The sequence below is a fragment of the Pan troglodytes genome, chromosome 1 (assembly GCF_028858775.2).
Source record: "Pan troglodytes isolate AG18354 chromosome 1, NHGRI_mPanTro3-v2.0_pri, whole genome shotgun sequence".
Lineage (NCBI taxonomy): Eukaryota > Metazoa > Chordata > Mammalia > Primates > Hominidae > Pan > Pan troglodytes.
The window spans coordinates 148,345,547-148,359,821 of record NC_072398.2 but is presented as its reverse complement, the minus strand read 5'-3'; the positions used below and the strand labels follow the sequence as shown (position 1 = coordinate 148,359,821).

The following is a 14,275-nucleotide window of genomic DNA, read 5'->3' as shown; positions in this document are numbered from 1 at the left end:
AAATGACAGAGATTTTTAAATCCTGCAGTAATCCAGAAGCTAGACTCAGCTGTACCTTAGGCAGAGTATATAGGGCCGAGTTTTCTTCTTGCCAAGTTTTCAGAAACTTTGGGGTGCAGGGATGGGGCAACTTTTAAGGTACAGAATATGATAATAAGGATAAATAAAAATAGACAAAACCCAGTTTGGATACAAAGGATTTATCACATGGAAGTGGTAGACTTTTCCAGGGTAACAACTCCTGAAATAGCTTTTATTTAAATGGTCTACCTTTTATTAAAAGATCTACCCTTTATTACATTGTTTCGGCTGTTTGTAAGCAAGAGCTTTTCAGATTGCTCAGGTTGGACCCACAGTTCCTCAAAAGAGGACAGTCCTTTAATCTGTCCCCATATCAGTCAACAGCATTTACTAAATGACCCACATATGAAGAGCAAGAGCCCAGTGCTGCTCTTGAGGAGCTTATGGCCCCATGAAGGAGACAAGGTAGAACAATAAAATCAGAAACTTGAGTGACAGAAACATCTGCCAGATGGAAGCTGTAAAGAGACGTTTACGTAAGTGTTCAGTATTCAGGAAAGTGGACAGGAAGAAGTTTAATGACTGAAACTAAAAGAAGCCAAGTGGGGTTAGTTTGGAGATAGCTTCCAGAAGGAATGCACTTTTTTGGCTTGGTTATGGGAAACATTACCTGGTTGCATAAACTTTTATTTCTTTGTAGCATTCCCCAGATGAATACTCTATTAAGCTGATGTGACTATAGTTGTCTTTATTTCCCTTCTTCCCCCATTTCCTGTAGAGGACAACCTGGTCACAACTATATTGGCTGAATACTCTATCCCAATAAGAGACCTGGATCACAGGGCTGTCCATTCCAGTCTATTCCTTACGCTGTAATATTTTCACTCTGTTTGCCTTATACCTGAGCCTGCTCTCATTACAACACCGGGGCATGTGGCCAAGTCTCATCTTCTTACTGTTAGTTTCTAACACTAAAAGCCATTCAATTTTCTCTTCTACCCTTAAACACCTCAAGAAAGGATTTTTTAAAAAAAATATTAAGAATTGCTACTGTGATGGAATTGCATTGTGTTAACTTAAACTAAGCTGGAACTATATTTTTCAGAATTACTTACCCTGTGTATTGTGGGTATGTGTGGGATTTGGAAAAGGAATGTGAAGCAGTAGCCATATTCATTGTACATTTGGAAGGTTGGACAGGACATGAAACTGTGTCGCAACTGAAAGCACATTCTCCCAAGCCTCCTGGCTTACCCTGTTGATGCAGGACAACAGCCATGCCTGCAGATTCTCCAGCTCTCACCTGACCATCCATTAGTTTCTCTGAATCCTAGGCCAGGTGTGTGTTTATCTCTGTGAGGAAGTGGGCCAACTCTTTCGGTAGGTCACTGATATCATCTAAGGTGGAGGCTTAGAGAAGCTTAGAGGAACAAAGTTTACATTCTAAAATCTTGGGTTCTATCTCACTTTGCGAGTTGCAGTTTGTCTTTGCTGTTACTTATTTCACATCTATCTTCTCTTCCAAAAGACCTGTTTTACACAGATAGAAGGCAACAGCTTCTCACAGACTGTTACACCAACTACCACAATTGCGTAAGTCAAAATCTCCTTAATAAATTCATGTCTATATGTGTATATGAGGATATACGTGCACATACACATTTATATGCATGTGTGCCTACATATGTGTGTATGTGTGCATGAATGTGTATATTATATATGTGTGTGTTTGTATATGTATATGTATATATGTGTGTGTGTATGTACATACACACATATACACACTCAGGCACACATATACACATATGTATATATAGTTTGGCTGGTACAAGTTCCTCAGATTGTGTTCTAATTGCCAACACATTATCTTTTTAACCTTGGTCCAGATAATTAAAAGATTACAATTGTGCTCTCTGTGCCTGGCTAACTCCCTTCCCTTCGTTCAACCTGAGCTCATTGGTCCCTTTCCTTGAGAAGTCTTCCCCAAACTCCTTAAAATTCTTTCAAATGAAGTTTGTTCCTTTACTTCACAGAAGTTTTCAAAATTTATATTGTGCATAAACATAAACTGAATTTATTTGTTTAATATCAATTTTCCTCAATAGATGGTAAGTCACAAAAATACAGGAAACGCACCTGTTTTGCTTGTCGCCATCACCCAGAGCTTAACTCGGTGCCTAGAATGTATTAGGTGTCCAATGTAAGTTTTGAATGAAAGTTTATTGAAAGTCTATTCATACTCTTTCCATTCATCATTATCCTCTCTTGACCCTTTACTGTTGGTCTAGTAGATGCATCCATTGATATTCCTCAAGGCATTTGTTATGTATATTCATTCTGTGCCAATAACTGCTCCATTAAGCATAGCACCTGGAAGCTGGTGATTTTTTTTTTTTTTTTTTTTTTTTTTTTTTTTTTTGTGAGACGGAGTTTCGCTCTGTTGCCCAGGCTGGAGTGCAGTGGCACGATCGTCACTGCAAGCTCCGCCTCCTGGCTTCATGCCATTCTCCTGCCTCAGCCTCCCGAGTAGCTGGGACTACAGGTGCCTGCCACCATGCCCGGCTAATTTTTTCTATTTTTCAGTAGAGACGGGGTTTCACCGTGTTAGCCAAGATGGTCGTGATCTCCTGACCTCATGATCCGTCCGCCTCAGCCTCCCAAAGTGCTGGGATTACAGGCGTGAGCCACCGCGCCCGGCCCAAACCTGGTGATTTTTAGAGCAGCTTCTCCTACACCCTATGTAAAAGCCTTCCTCCTTCAACATCATGCTCTCCAGCTATAGTCCTCTACCTCCCCTCATCCCATTTATCTCCTGATCATCTGTCTGCTCCCCAGTATCACTTTCTGGAATTAGACCTTCATCATGCTTTCCTATGTTCATTTACACATGCATTTATTCAACAGATATTTTTTCAGGGCTTATGATGTGCCAGGCCTTGCGATGTTGTAATGAGGGACTTGATTTTCCTATTTTCCTGAATCCCAGAGAAAATCTGGAGCTGTTTCCTTTTAATCCAAACAAGGAAAAGTGCTGGGGACATTTCCTTCCACACCAGTACTGTTATCTCTGGTCATGTAAAATTCCCCTGACCGATTCTTGATGCTTAAGGCATTAGGAGTGTTGGAAGTTGCTGGGGGTTGAGTAGAGGGTCAATTTATATGGTATTTAGATGAGTTGTGAAAACCTTGAACACTCATACCTGCGAGACAGTACAGAGGTGAGATGCAGATGGCAGCTCATATGGTGCCTTTGCCAGAGAGCCTATAGGCTCCTGCCATAGCCCCTCAGCAAGGCACAGCTACCCTCATACTGTGCTTGCTTGCGTTTGCATAACCCAATACTTTATAGGTTTTCTTCTTCTGCTGCTAATAAGTTTTGGTAACATGACAGGCTCTTACTGAATTATAGTTTTCCATTTGCAAAATGGCTTTGGTGGTTGTCCTCTTACTTAAAAGCCCTGCTTTTATTATACAAAATTTGTCTTCATTTTCAGAACTATCTATTTTTGAAATGAGCTTCAAGAGCCTAATTTTAGGTTAAAAGGCTAAATATTGATTTTTTTTTTCTCTTTACAACCTACTTATCATCACTTGTAGGTGTCTGCTCATTAGGAAGACTGTCATCGCAAAGAAATTCTCAGAAAGAACATCAATATATTTTTAAATATGGTATCACTACACTATATTTGATGCATTGTACCATAACTCCAGCTAAGGTTGAAGGACATGAATTTGATCTAACAAAAATATTTAGGGTTTTGAGGACTCTTCTTGCAGCACTCAAGATCCTTCATAGAGACGGTATAGTTTTGGATGAGTTAGGAATCAGGTCTTTTCTAGATAATTAGGCTTAAGGATGAAGACTCATGGTTATTGAGTGACTGAAATGATAAACCATGCAGTCTAAGATGGATAGAGAAGTAGGAGAGGTCAAGACCAAGCACAACTGGGAGGGAATAAAGCAATCGATAGGCTGAATATCTCCACAGATTTAAGAGAATATGAGAGAGCATGAAGGAATGAGAAAAATAAATGAATGTCAATGAACTGGAGAATAACAGTTAAAATTTCTGACAGGGAACAACTTGGGAATCTAAGCATATGGTCAGGAGTTTGAGTGGCTAAAGTAGAGTAAAAAACATGGTCATTGCAGTTCAGAAAATAAACTATGAAGTTAAGATGCATGATTATTATTGTTTATTTACCTTTCTCTAAAATTTTGTGAAGAAAAATACCATGCCTGTCTTACTCACCGTAATATCCCTAGTTCCAACACAGTGCCTAGTAGACAGTTGACACTCAATAAAAATTTGTTGGAGCAGTATCCATGTTAAAACATGCTTTCTCTTACCAATAGGATTTTGCAGGATCTTTGTCCTCTGGCTGGAATTAAAAAAAAAAAAAAAGGTGTCCAAACTTTATCTTGTTAAATCATATAATCATTTGGGTCTCAGCTTAGTCATCAGTTCTACAGTAAGTCTTTCTTATATTACCATGCTTTAGTTATATATATTTTCTTTGAATTTTCATAGCAACCCTGGACTTCTTCTATTCTCAGACTTATTCAACTTGCTTCAGTGTAACTTCTTTTTTAATTTTCTGCCTCTTTCAATAGACTGAAATTTCAGCAGATCAAGGAGAGTGTTTTATTCATCATCATTTTTCCTCTCATTATAAAAGAAATAAATAACTTGCTATTTTCTTCTCTCCTGCTAGTGAAACAATTTAACCTTATGTATTGCCCAGTCTTTATGAGGAAACTCAGTAACAAATTCACAAACATTGTAGATGTGAATGTAGATTAGTGCATATTTGTAGAGGATAAGTTAGCACCAATCAAAATTTAACATAGAAATACTGTTTGATGCTAAATTTCATTTGGAAAATTTGTCCTTCAAATGTATGTACATGATTAAAACAAGAGTGAGAGACTTTGCAAGCTTTGTTTGACTGTAAAAAACAATGAAAACAACTTAAATGGCCATCAATAAATAACTGGATATATGATCACTATGATGCATCCATATAATGGTATTCCATGTCAACATTAAATAGAATGTAATGGATATCAATATTTTTCTATGTAAAGTTCTGGAGATATTGGAGTATGTATATTGTGATGCTATTTGTGTCATTTTTAATACTACAATTTGCCTTTGAAAAACAAAGATTTGAACTATGCGGGTCTACTTATGTGCAGACATTTTTCACTAAATATATTGGAAAAATTTTTGGAGATTTGTAACAATTTGAAACAACTTGCAGAAGAACCACATAGCCTAGAAATATCAAAAAATTAAGAAAAAGTTAAGTGTGCCATTGATGAAAAAACATACGTAAAAACTAGTCTATTTTATCATTTACCATAAAATATACAAAAACCTATTATTAAGAGTTAAAATGTATCAAAACTTAAGCACATAAACACAGACTATACAAGCCACTAAACACAGGCAGGAGAAATGTAAACAAATGTAAAAATGCAGTATTAAATCATAGTCACATAAAATTAACTTCAGTACATACTGTACTACTGTAATAATTTCATAGCCTCCTCTGGTTGCTATTATAGTCAGCTCAAGTGTTGCGAGTATTTGCCCAAAACACCATGTGACACTAAATCATTTCTGCTTGAGCAGTTCACTCTCCAGTAAATTATCACAGTAAAAAATGATCTTTAGCAGTTCTCATGTATTTTACATTGCGTTTAGTGCAATACCATAAACTTTGAATAAAACCATGGAGAAAAGTCATGACATTACAAGAAAAAGTTGAATTGCTTGATACTTACCAAAGATTGAAGACTACAGCTGCTTTTGCTCATCATTTGAAGATAAATGAATTCTGCCTAAGGACAATCGTAAAAGAATAGGGTATTTCTCAAGCTGTTGCTGCAGCTATGCCAGCAGGTGGGAAAACCTTGCACTTTTTGTAAAATATATTTTTTTATCTAGTACTGAAAATGAAGCTTTTATGTGGGTGTTCGGTTGCTGTAAGAAAGGCATACCTATAGACTGTAATATGATTTGAGAAAAAGCGAAGTCATTATATGACAACTTAAAGCAAAAAGAAGGTAAAGGATCTAAAGCTGGAGAATGTAATGCCAGCAAAGGATGGTTTGATAACTGTAGAAAGAGGTTTGATTAAACAAAAGTCATCATAGCAGTAGAAGCAGGTTCTGCCAACCAAGGGGCAGTAGATGAGTTCCCAGATGCCATTAAGAAAGTCAATGAGGAGAAAGGCTATCTTCCTGAATTGGTTTTTAATGTAGACAAAAGTACCCTGTTCTGGGGGAAAGAAAAGAAACAAAGGACATTTATTAGAAAAGAAGAGGAGCAGCCAGGTGCGGTGGCTCGTGCCTGTAATCCCAGCACTTTGGGAGGCCGAGGGGGGTGGCTCACAAGATCAGGAGATCAAGACCATCCTGGATAACATGGTGAAACCCCGTCTCTACCAAAAATAGAAAAAAAAAAAAAATAGCCAGGCGTGGTGGCTGGTGCCTGTAGTCCCAGCTACTCGGGAGGCTGAAGCAGGAGAACGGCGTGAACCCAGGAGGCGGAGCTTGCAGTAAGCTGAGATTGTGCCACTGCACTCCAGCCTGGGTGACAGAGCAAGACTCCGTCTCAAAAAGAAAAAAAATAAAAATAAAAAACAAAAAGAAAGAAAAGAAGAGAAGCAAGAGCCAGGATTTAAGGCAAGTAGGGACAGGCTGACTCAGCTGTTTTGTCAAATGCAGTTGGATTTATCAACAGTACTGCCCTTATCTAAACAGCTTCCAACCCATGAACTTAAAAGGAAAAAGGTAAACACCAACTGCCAGCCTTTTGTTTGTACAACAAGGTCTGGACAACAAGAACCCTTTATCTGGATTGGCTCCAATGATGCTTTGCTCCTGAAGTCAGAAAGCACCTTTCCAATAAGGGACTCCCTTTTAAAGTTTTTTTGATATTGGACAATGCTCACTGGGTACCCAGAACTCCATGAGTTAACACTGAAGGTGTCAAAGTGGTCTACTTGCCCCAAAACACAATGTCTCTAATTCAGCCTCTAGGTCAGGGGGTCATAAGGACATTTAAGGCTCATTACACATTGTACTCTATGGAAAATATTGCCAGTGCTTTGGTAGAGAACCTGATAGAAAGAACGTCAAGAAACTCTGGAAGGATTACACTTTTGAAGATGCCATCATTGTTATAGAAAAAGCATGAAAGCCATCAAGCCTGAAACAATAAGTTCATGCTGGAGAAAACTGTGACCAGAAGTTATGTGTGTCTTCAGAGGATTTATGAAAGTGCTGATAAAGGAAATAATGAAAGACTTGGTGGATATGGCAAAAAAAAAAAAAAAAAAAAAAAAGGTGGGGCAGGGAAGGATGAGGGGTTTTAAGAGTTGGAGAAAGTAAAAAGCTATCAGACACCACAGCAGAGAAATTAACAGAAGATGACATGATGTAGATGAGCACTTCTAATCAGTGCCAGACAATGAGAAAGAAAACATAGAAGAAGCACTGTCAGAAAACAAATTGACATTAGACAATCTGCAGAGGAGTTCTGATTATTCAGGACTGCTTTTGACTTCTTTTAGGGCATAGGCCCTTTTTTGAAACTAAAGCAAATGATGGAAGAAAAATTTGTCTCAATGTAGAAACATTTTCAGAGATACTAAAAAAATTAAGAAGTCAGACAGAAATTACCATGTATTTCTGTAAAGTTTCACAGATCATCCCTGCCTCTCCTGCCTCCCCTTCTACCTCCTTCAACTCTTCCACCTCTGTCACCCCCAATACAGCAAAATCAACTCCTCTTGTTCTTCCTCAGCCTACTCAACATGAAGACAAGGAGGAAGACTACTTTGATGATCAACTCCCATTTAATGAAGAATATATTTTTTCTTCTTTATGATTTTCTTAACATTTCTTCTACGTTGCTTTATTGTAAAAGTATAGTATATAATACATATAACATACAAAATATGTGTGAATCAGCTGTTTCTGTTATCAGTAAGCCTTCCAGCAAACAGTAGGCCTTTTATTCTTTTTCCTTTTTTTTTTTTTTTGAGAGGGAGTCTCGCTCTTTTGCCAAGGCTGCAGTGCAGTGGCGTGATCTTGGCTTACTGCAACCTCTGCCTCCTGGGTTCAAGTGATTTTCCTGCCTCAGTCTCCCAAGTAGCTGGGATTACAGGTGCCTGCCACCAAGCCCAGCTAATATATTTTGTATTTTTAGTAGAGACATGGTTTCACCATGTTGGCCAGGCTGGTTCAGAACTCCTGACCTCAAGTGATCCACCCGACTCGGCCTCCCAAAGTGCTAGGATTACATTGGTGAGCTACTGTGCCCGGCCAACACTAGACTATTAATAGTAAAGTTTTGGGTGAGTCCAAAGTCATATGTAGATTTTTCAACTGTGTGGGGGTGTTGGTCCCCTAATCCCTGTGTTGTTCAAGGGTCAACTTTATGTATGTATTATTTATACCAGCAAAAAAATGTATTTTTAATGAAATGAGATTAAATAATTTTTGGTGGTAATCTTTTAAAGTAACAGACTACGAATGAAAAAGATGACATTTTTTAATAATTGCTGAGATGCACTATGACTATGCTTTCAGTGCAGCTTTGCCAGCTGGAAACCTCTGTGGCTGCAGCACCTCTGACTGGATTTTGCTTGGGCCCTCTGGGCTTGCTCCTCCTATTTGGTCCTGCTGACTGCACTCGGCTTGCACTACCTGCCAGATCTCACACCCATGCACCTACTGCAGCTCTGTGCTAGGCTCACAGCCTGTCCAGGCATGTTTTGACCAGCTTCCACCTTGGGCACTGATGTCTGGATGAGGGGGATGCAGTGGCATGCAAAATTTTGGAAATACCAGCAACCATGGAGCCCCAGATTTTGCTCAGGGAATCCCGAGGTCTGAGTCCCAGGAAGAATTACAGTGTGTTACAGCTCGTTCATATTACAGCTTGGTTGTTCCGACCGACCACATGCTTCAGGAGATGGGGGCATGTCATAGCTCATTCAGTCTCACAGCCTCACTGTGGCCCATGGCTCCTCGCCTGGCCCAGCCCCATACCGCTGCTTCCTGTCACATGGGGTGAACGCCTGGCGCTGGAAGAGGGCAGGAGGGTTACAGTGTTACAGCTCCTTTTGCACCCACCATTCAGTGGGTTCTGGGTTCTTGTCCCACAACCAAGAAGAATGAGGTTACATGGACATCTGAGAGTGAGCAAGTCAAGGAAGAATTGTATTGAGTGACAGAAAAGCTCTCAACAATGAGAGGAGACCCAAAATGAGTACCCCTCTGTGTGAGAGAAGCCCTGAAAGCGTGTAGCCCATGTGTGGCTGAGTCCTGGGTATTTATGGGCTCAGAATGGGGGAGTGCATGCTGATTGGTCCATGGGAGGACCTGGAAAACGCACCATTTGATTGGCTAAAAGACATTGAGGAAGTTCTCACTCTGACTGTGGACTGGCAGCTCGGTTTTCAGGCTTTAAATTGTCTTTGGTTTGAAGGTTGGGTTTCAGCCAGGACCAGCTTCTGTCTGCCTAGGAATTTGTCTGCTGCTGCTATCATTATGAGTAATTTACATCATCTTTTTAATGTTATACTACTCTCCACTGTTTTTTTTTAGACCTCTCAATTGTTTATTTTAATTATCTTAGCTTTTACCACAGATGTGTATCTGCATCTGTAAACATTTCCTCCAATATTTTCTTTGGCTTTTAGAACTTGCATTCACTGAAGCAAATATTTCTCATCCTCACTACTATCTTCAAAACTGATCCCTAACCTCTTCATCAGCTGTTGATTTTGCCTACTATTTCCTCAAGAAATTACGGAACTCAGGGTCTAAATGGAATTGCCCCAAATATTTCTCCTATCTCCTAAACCCAGTTGTATTAGTCTGTTTTTACATTGCTGATAAAAACATACCTGAACTGGGAAGAAAAGGAGGTTTAATTTGACTTACAGTTCCACATGGCTAGGGAGATCTCATAATCATGGTGGAGGGTGAAAGGCACTTCTTACATGGCAGCAGCAAGAGAGAATGATGAGGAAGCAAAAGTGGAAACTCCTGATAAACCTATCATATCTCATAAGACTTATTCACTATTATGAGAATAGCACAGGAAAGACCTTCCCCCATGATTCAATTACCTTCCCCTGGGTCCCTCCCACAACACGTGGGAATTCTGGGAGATATAATTCCAGTTGAGATTTGGGTGGGGGCACAGCCAAACCATATCACCAATCTTAGAAGACAAGGGGCTCTTCCTCTGCTCAAGGCCAATGCTGTGGATCTGATCTATCTCATAAATTACCTCCTTTATCTCTCTCTCCCCACTGGATCTGTGCCCTTGTACTACAAGCATGCTAAAGTCTCTTCCTTCATAAAGAAAAATAAATACATTATTAACAAATAATCCTCTTCTGGCCTGGAGTAAGAGCCCTCTTTTCTGGGCCCGAAGTAGATGAAACATGCCAATTCTATTTTCATGATTAATAATCACTCCCAAATTTACTGACATATGGTTTTAGTTATCAACACTCCACTAAAACTTTTTCTAAAAATCACTGAAGCACACATTTAAAATTGAATTGAATCAATTCATTTTTTTTCCTATTCTCCTCTTACTATACTGAACACTGTTTGCCACTCACTCCTACCTGAAAAACTCTGTTCTCTTAGCTTCTATTGTTCTTGAACTCCTAACCATTCTTTTTCATTTTTTTGTAAGTCCTTTCTCCTTGACCACCCTGTCAAATATGAAGTGCAATATGTTAGCCATTGCTGTTTCTTTAGGCCTACGTAGTATTTAAAAGGGACTCGAAATAATTCTAAATATTTAAAAATTGTTCAATTTTACATAAAAAAATTGGACTTTACAATTCCTCTTGAGAAATCAGAATATATGTTGGTAACACGTTGTACACATACCCCATGCAAAATTGGTAGAACTGTGTAAACACTGCCTCAATACACAAGTCATGCACTACTTCTTATTAATTTTAACTTGCAACCAGCCCACTCCACTCCTTTATATCACTTGCCTTATCTTATAAATCAGAGAACTCTAAACATTTTGATTACACAGCCCTGCAGTAAAAATGTTTCAGCATTGATTTCCATATATGTACAATTTTACATATAAATTATATTCCAATAGATTTTTAATTTCTAGAAGTTCTTTTCTATTATTTCACATATCTTCTATTTTCACTGTCTTGAGATTTTCACTTATTTTCTTCTATTATTTTTATGTTTCTTTAATGTTTTTGATAATTTCTTACATACTTTCTTCAATTGTTTTATTATCTGATGTTCTTGGACAATCTAATCCTTCTGCTTATATCTGCTGACTTTCTGTCATGACTGAATATTTTTTCATGAGATATATGACTTTGATTTTTATCTCCAGTGAGACATTTTCTATAAAATCTTATAAAACTTAAGTGGACAACATGCCTCTCCAAAGCCTGGCCTTTGCTTCTACCAGAGTTCCAAACATATAGGTGGCCTGAGACAAACTTTTTATGCTGCTTTCTTGTCTTGGGAGATTCCATGATTACTAGGTAGTAAAAAGTCCAGACAACGTCAGATCATAGACCTTTTGTATTGGGTGGTCTGTGGCTAGAAATTCTCAGGGACAAATTTCTATTTTCTTCTAATACACAGGATTTAAGACAGACAAGTTCCATTATTATCTTTCTGGAATGCTGGTCATATTATTTTCAGTTCATTCTGCACAAAGTCTTAATTTCATAGGTGGTGGCCTAGATTTCTGTCCGTACACAGGCATTCAATCACCTGCTCCAAACTTACAAATAGTTGGTCCACACCTGCCCACCTGCTATCTTCCCTGCTTTTAAGAACTTGCCTCACTTTTTTTTTTAACTTGAAGTGTTTTTTTTTAGTTTCCAGGGGAATAGAGCTGTACATATAACTGGATATTTGTCTCATAACATCTAGCTTTTCCAGACTTCCTATAGAAAAAATCTTTTCATGTTATTTTGTCCACCATATGTGCAAAACCAGAAATCCATGTTTAAAAACTATATATAGGCACTATGGTGCTAATAGATTATGTATCTTGTAAACCACACACAAGATGAGAAATTTCAAAAGGATTCATAAACTTAAAAAACAACATGCCCATAGTATTTTGGCTTTTCTTAAAATTGTGTTTTATTGTTAGTAGCATAGATGAATATGTTTACTTTTTAAAATTCTGGTTTAAATCTTTCTGAAACAATGACTTAATCCAGTTTGTTTCAAAGTGGCTGTCATAGCTGGAAAGGATACTACTAAAACTCTATAGATACAAGTGGGAGAAAGACACATTTAGTAAATTATCCTACATTTCTTCTCAAAAATTATTCTAGGTATTATTTTTTAAGTTTCATTGTAAATGTCTGTCTTGTTTGATATAAAACAGTTCTTCTTGCAAAGGCTTTGGTAATACTTAGTAAGACTATTCTTTTGGAATATTTTCTAAAAGGAGCTTAAAAATTCTGCTTTCAATTTTTTAAAGCGTTCATGTATGAACATTTTTACTTACAAATCATATAATAAAGAAAATATTTCCAAACTTCCTCAATGCACTTTCCATAGTACAAGTTTCCTACTCATTGTTAAAGTATCATGTTTACCTTGCAGGGAGTATCTATTATTTTTTAATAATATGTGAAAATGCTCTTGACAACTACTTATAAAAGTCATCAATTTGAAGCTTTTTTAAAAAAAAACATTAAATGACACTATTTAAAAACTTTCTATTGTGGAAAATGCTAAACTTTCACAGAAATAGAGAATATAGAATAAAGAACACTATTATATCTTTCCTTGTCTTTCATAACCTTGACACTTTCAAAGAGATCACGTCAACTGTTTTGCAGAATGTTTCTCAATCTGGCTTTTTGTGATGTTTTCTCATGATTAGATTAAGGTTTGGGATTTGAATGAAAAATACCACAGAGCCACAGTGGTCCTATGCCATTCTTGATGCATTGTATTAGGGTGTGCATGATGGTAAGTTTTATTACTGATAATATTAATCTTAATCACTGGTATAAGGTGGTATTTGCCAGATTTTTCTACTGTAAAGTTAACTATGATAAATGTTATTAAATGTGTTTTTGGCATCTTTGGAGATGATATCTTTTCCTTTTGCTCTATTAAATGATAATTTATATTAATTGATTTCCTGATATTGAATTACCTTTATACTTAAAATAAACTTCACAGGGTCATGATGCAATAGCACGTAACAGTGTATTTGCTGACAAGAGAATATGTAAATGTCCTACTTTAGTAGTTGATGACAAATTGTTTCCAAGTAGAGTAGTTATACACATCCCAAGGATAGATGAGAATTCCTGTTAACCCATATTCAAGCCAATATCAGAATTGTTCAACTTTTAATTTTTCCAATGAGTAGGAAATTTGTATGTGTAAAAAATATATAGATACAGTTTTAATTTAAATTCTGATTACTAACCAGGTGGAACACTTTTTTCCATATGATTAAGAATCTACAGTGTTTCTTCTTCTGTGAAATGCCTGTTCATTCTTTGCCCAATTTTTTATTGGGTTGTTTGTCTTTTTCTTAATGACTAATGGATATTAATTCTCTCTATCTGTTTAATGAATACATTTCCTTAGCTTGTCTTTTTTTTTTTTTTTTTTTTTTTTTTTGTCTTTTGGAGACAGAGGCTCACTCTGTTGCCAGGCTAGAGTGCAGTGGCGTGATCTTGGCTCACTGCAACCTCCATCTCCTGGGTTCAACTGATTCTCCTGCCTCAGCCTCTCAAGTAGCTGGAATTACAGGCACCCGCCACCATGCCCAGCTAGTTTTTGTATTTTTAGCAGAGACGGGGTTTCACCATGTTGGCCAGGCTGGTCTCAAACTCCTGACCTCAGGTGATCCACCCGCCTCGGCCTCCCAAGGTGCTGGGATTACAGGCATCAGCCATCACAGTCAGCCTTCAATAGCTCTTTTTAAGTACTTTGCCATAAGACAACTAGAAAATCTATTTTTTTTTTAGTACAATATGTTTTTAAGGTCAATTTTATCTCATGAGGTGGGATTATCATTATTTAAAGTAATATATTCTAGCAACCCACTTTAAAAAAACACTGCTTTTGTAGAACAAGCTGCAAACACATGAATAAGCCCAGTTCCACTGTCAATTCCTCATTATTATAGAATGCTCTCTCTTCTCTCAAGTTATGTGATGTGGCACACCTGACATCTGATCT

General features: G+C 37.6%; 1 long non-coding RNA gene across 2 annotated transcripts in view; it reads right to left on the bottom strand.

Annotated features, from left to right (window-relative positions):
• The window catches only part of LOC107967130 (uncharacterized), a 128,400-nt gene extending 123,709 nt beyond the window's left edge, over positions 1–4,691 (bottom strand). Inside the window, exon 1 of one of the 2 annotated variants that reach the window (XR_008548053.2) lies at positions 4,373–4,691. This is a non-coding gene — a long non-coding RNA (uncharacterized LOC107967130). The remainder of the gene's footprint in view (positions 1–4,372) is intronic. The other variant, XR_008548052.2, reaches the window with a different exon arrangement.
• Positions 4,692–14,275: the final 9,584 nt, after the last annotated feature.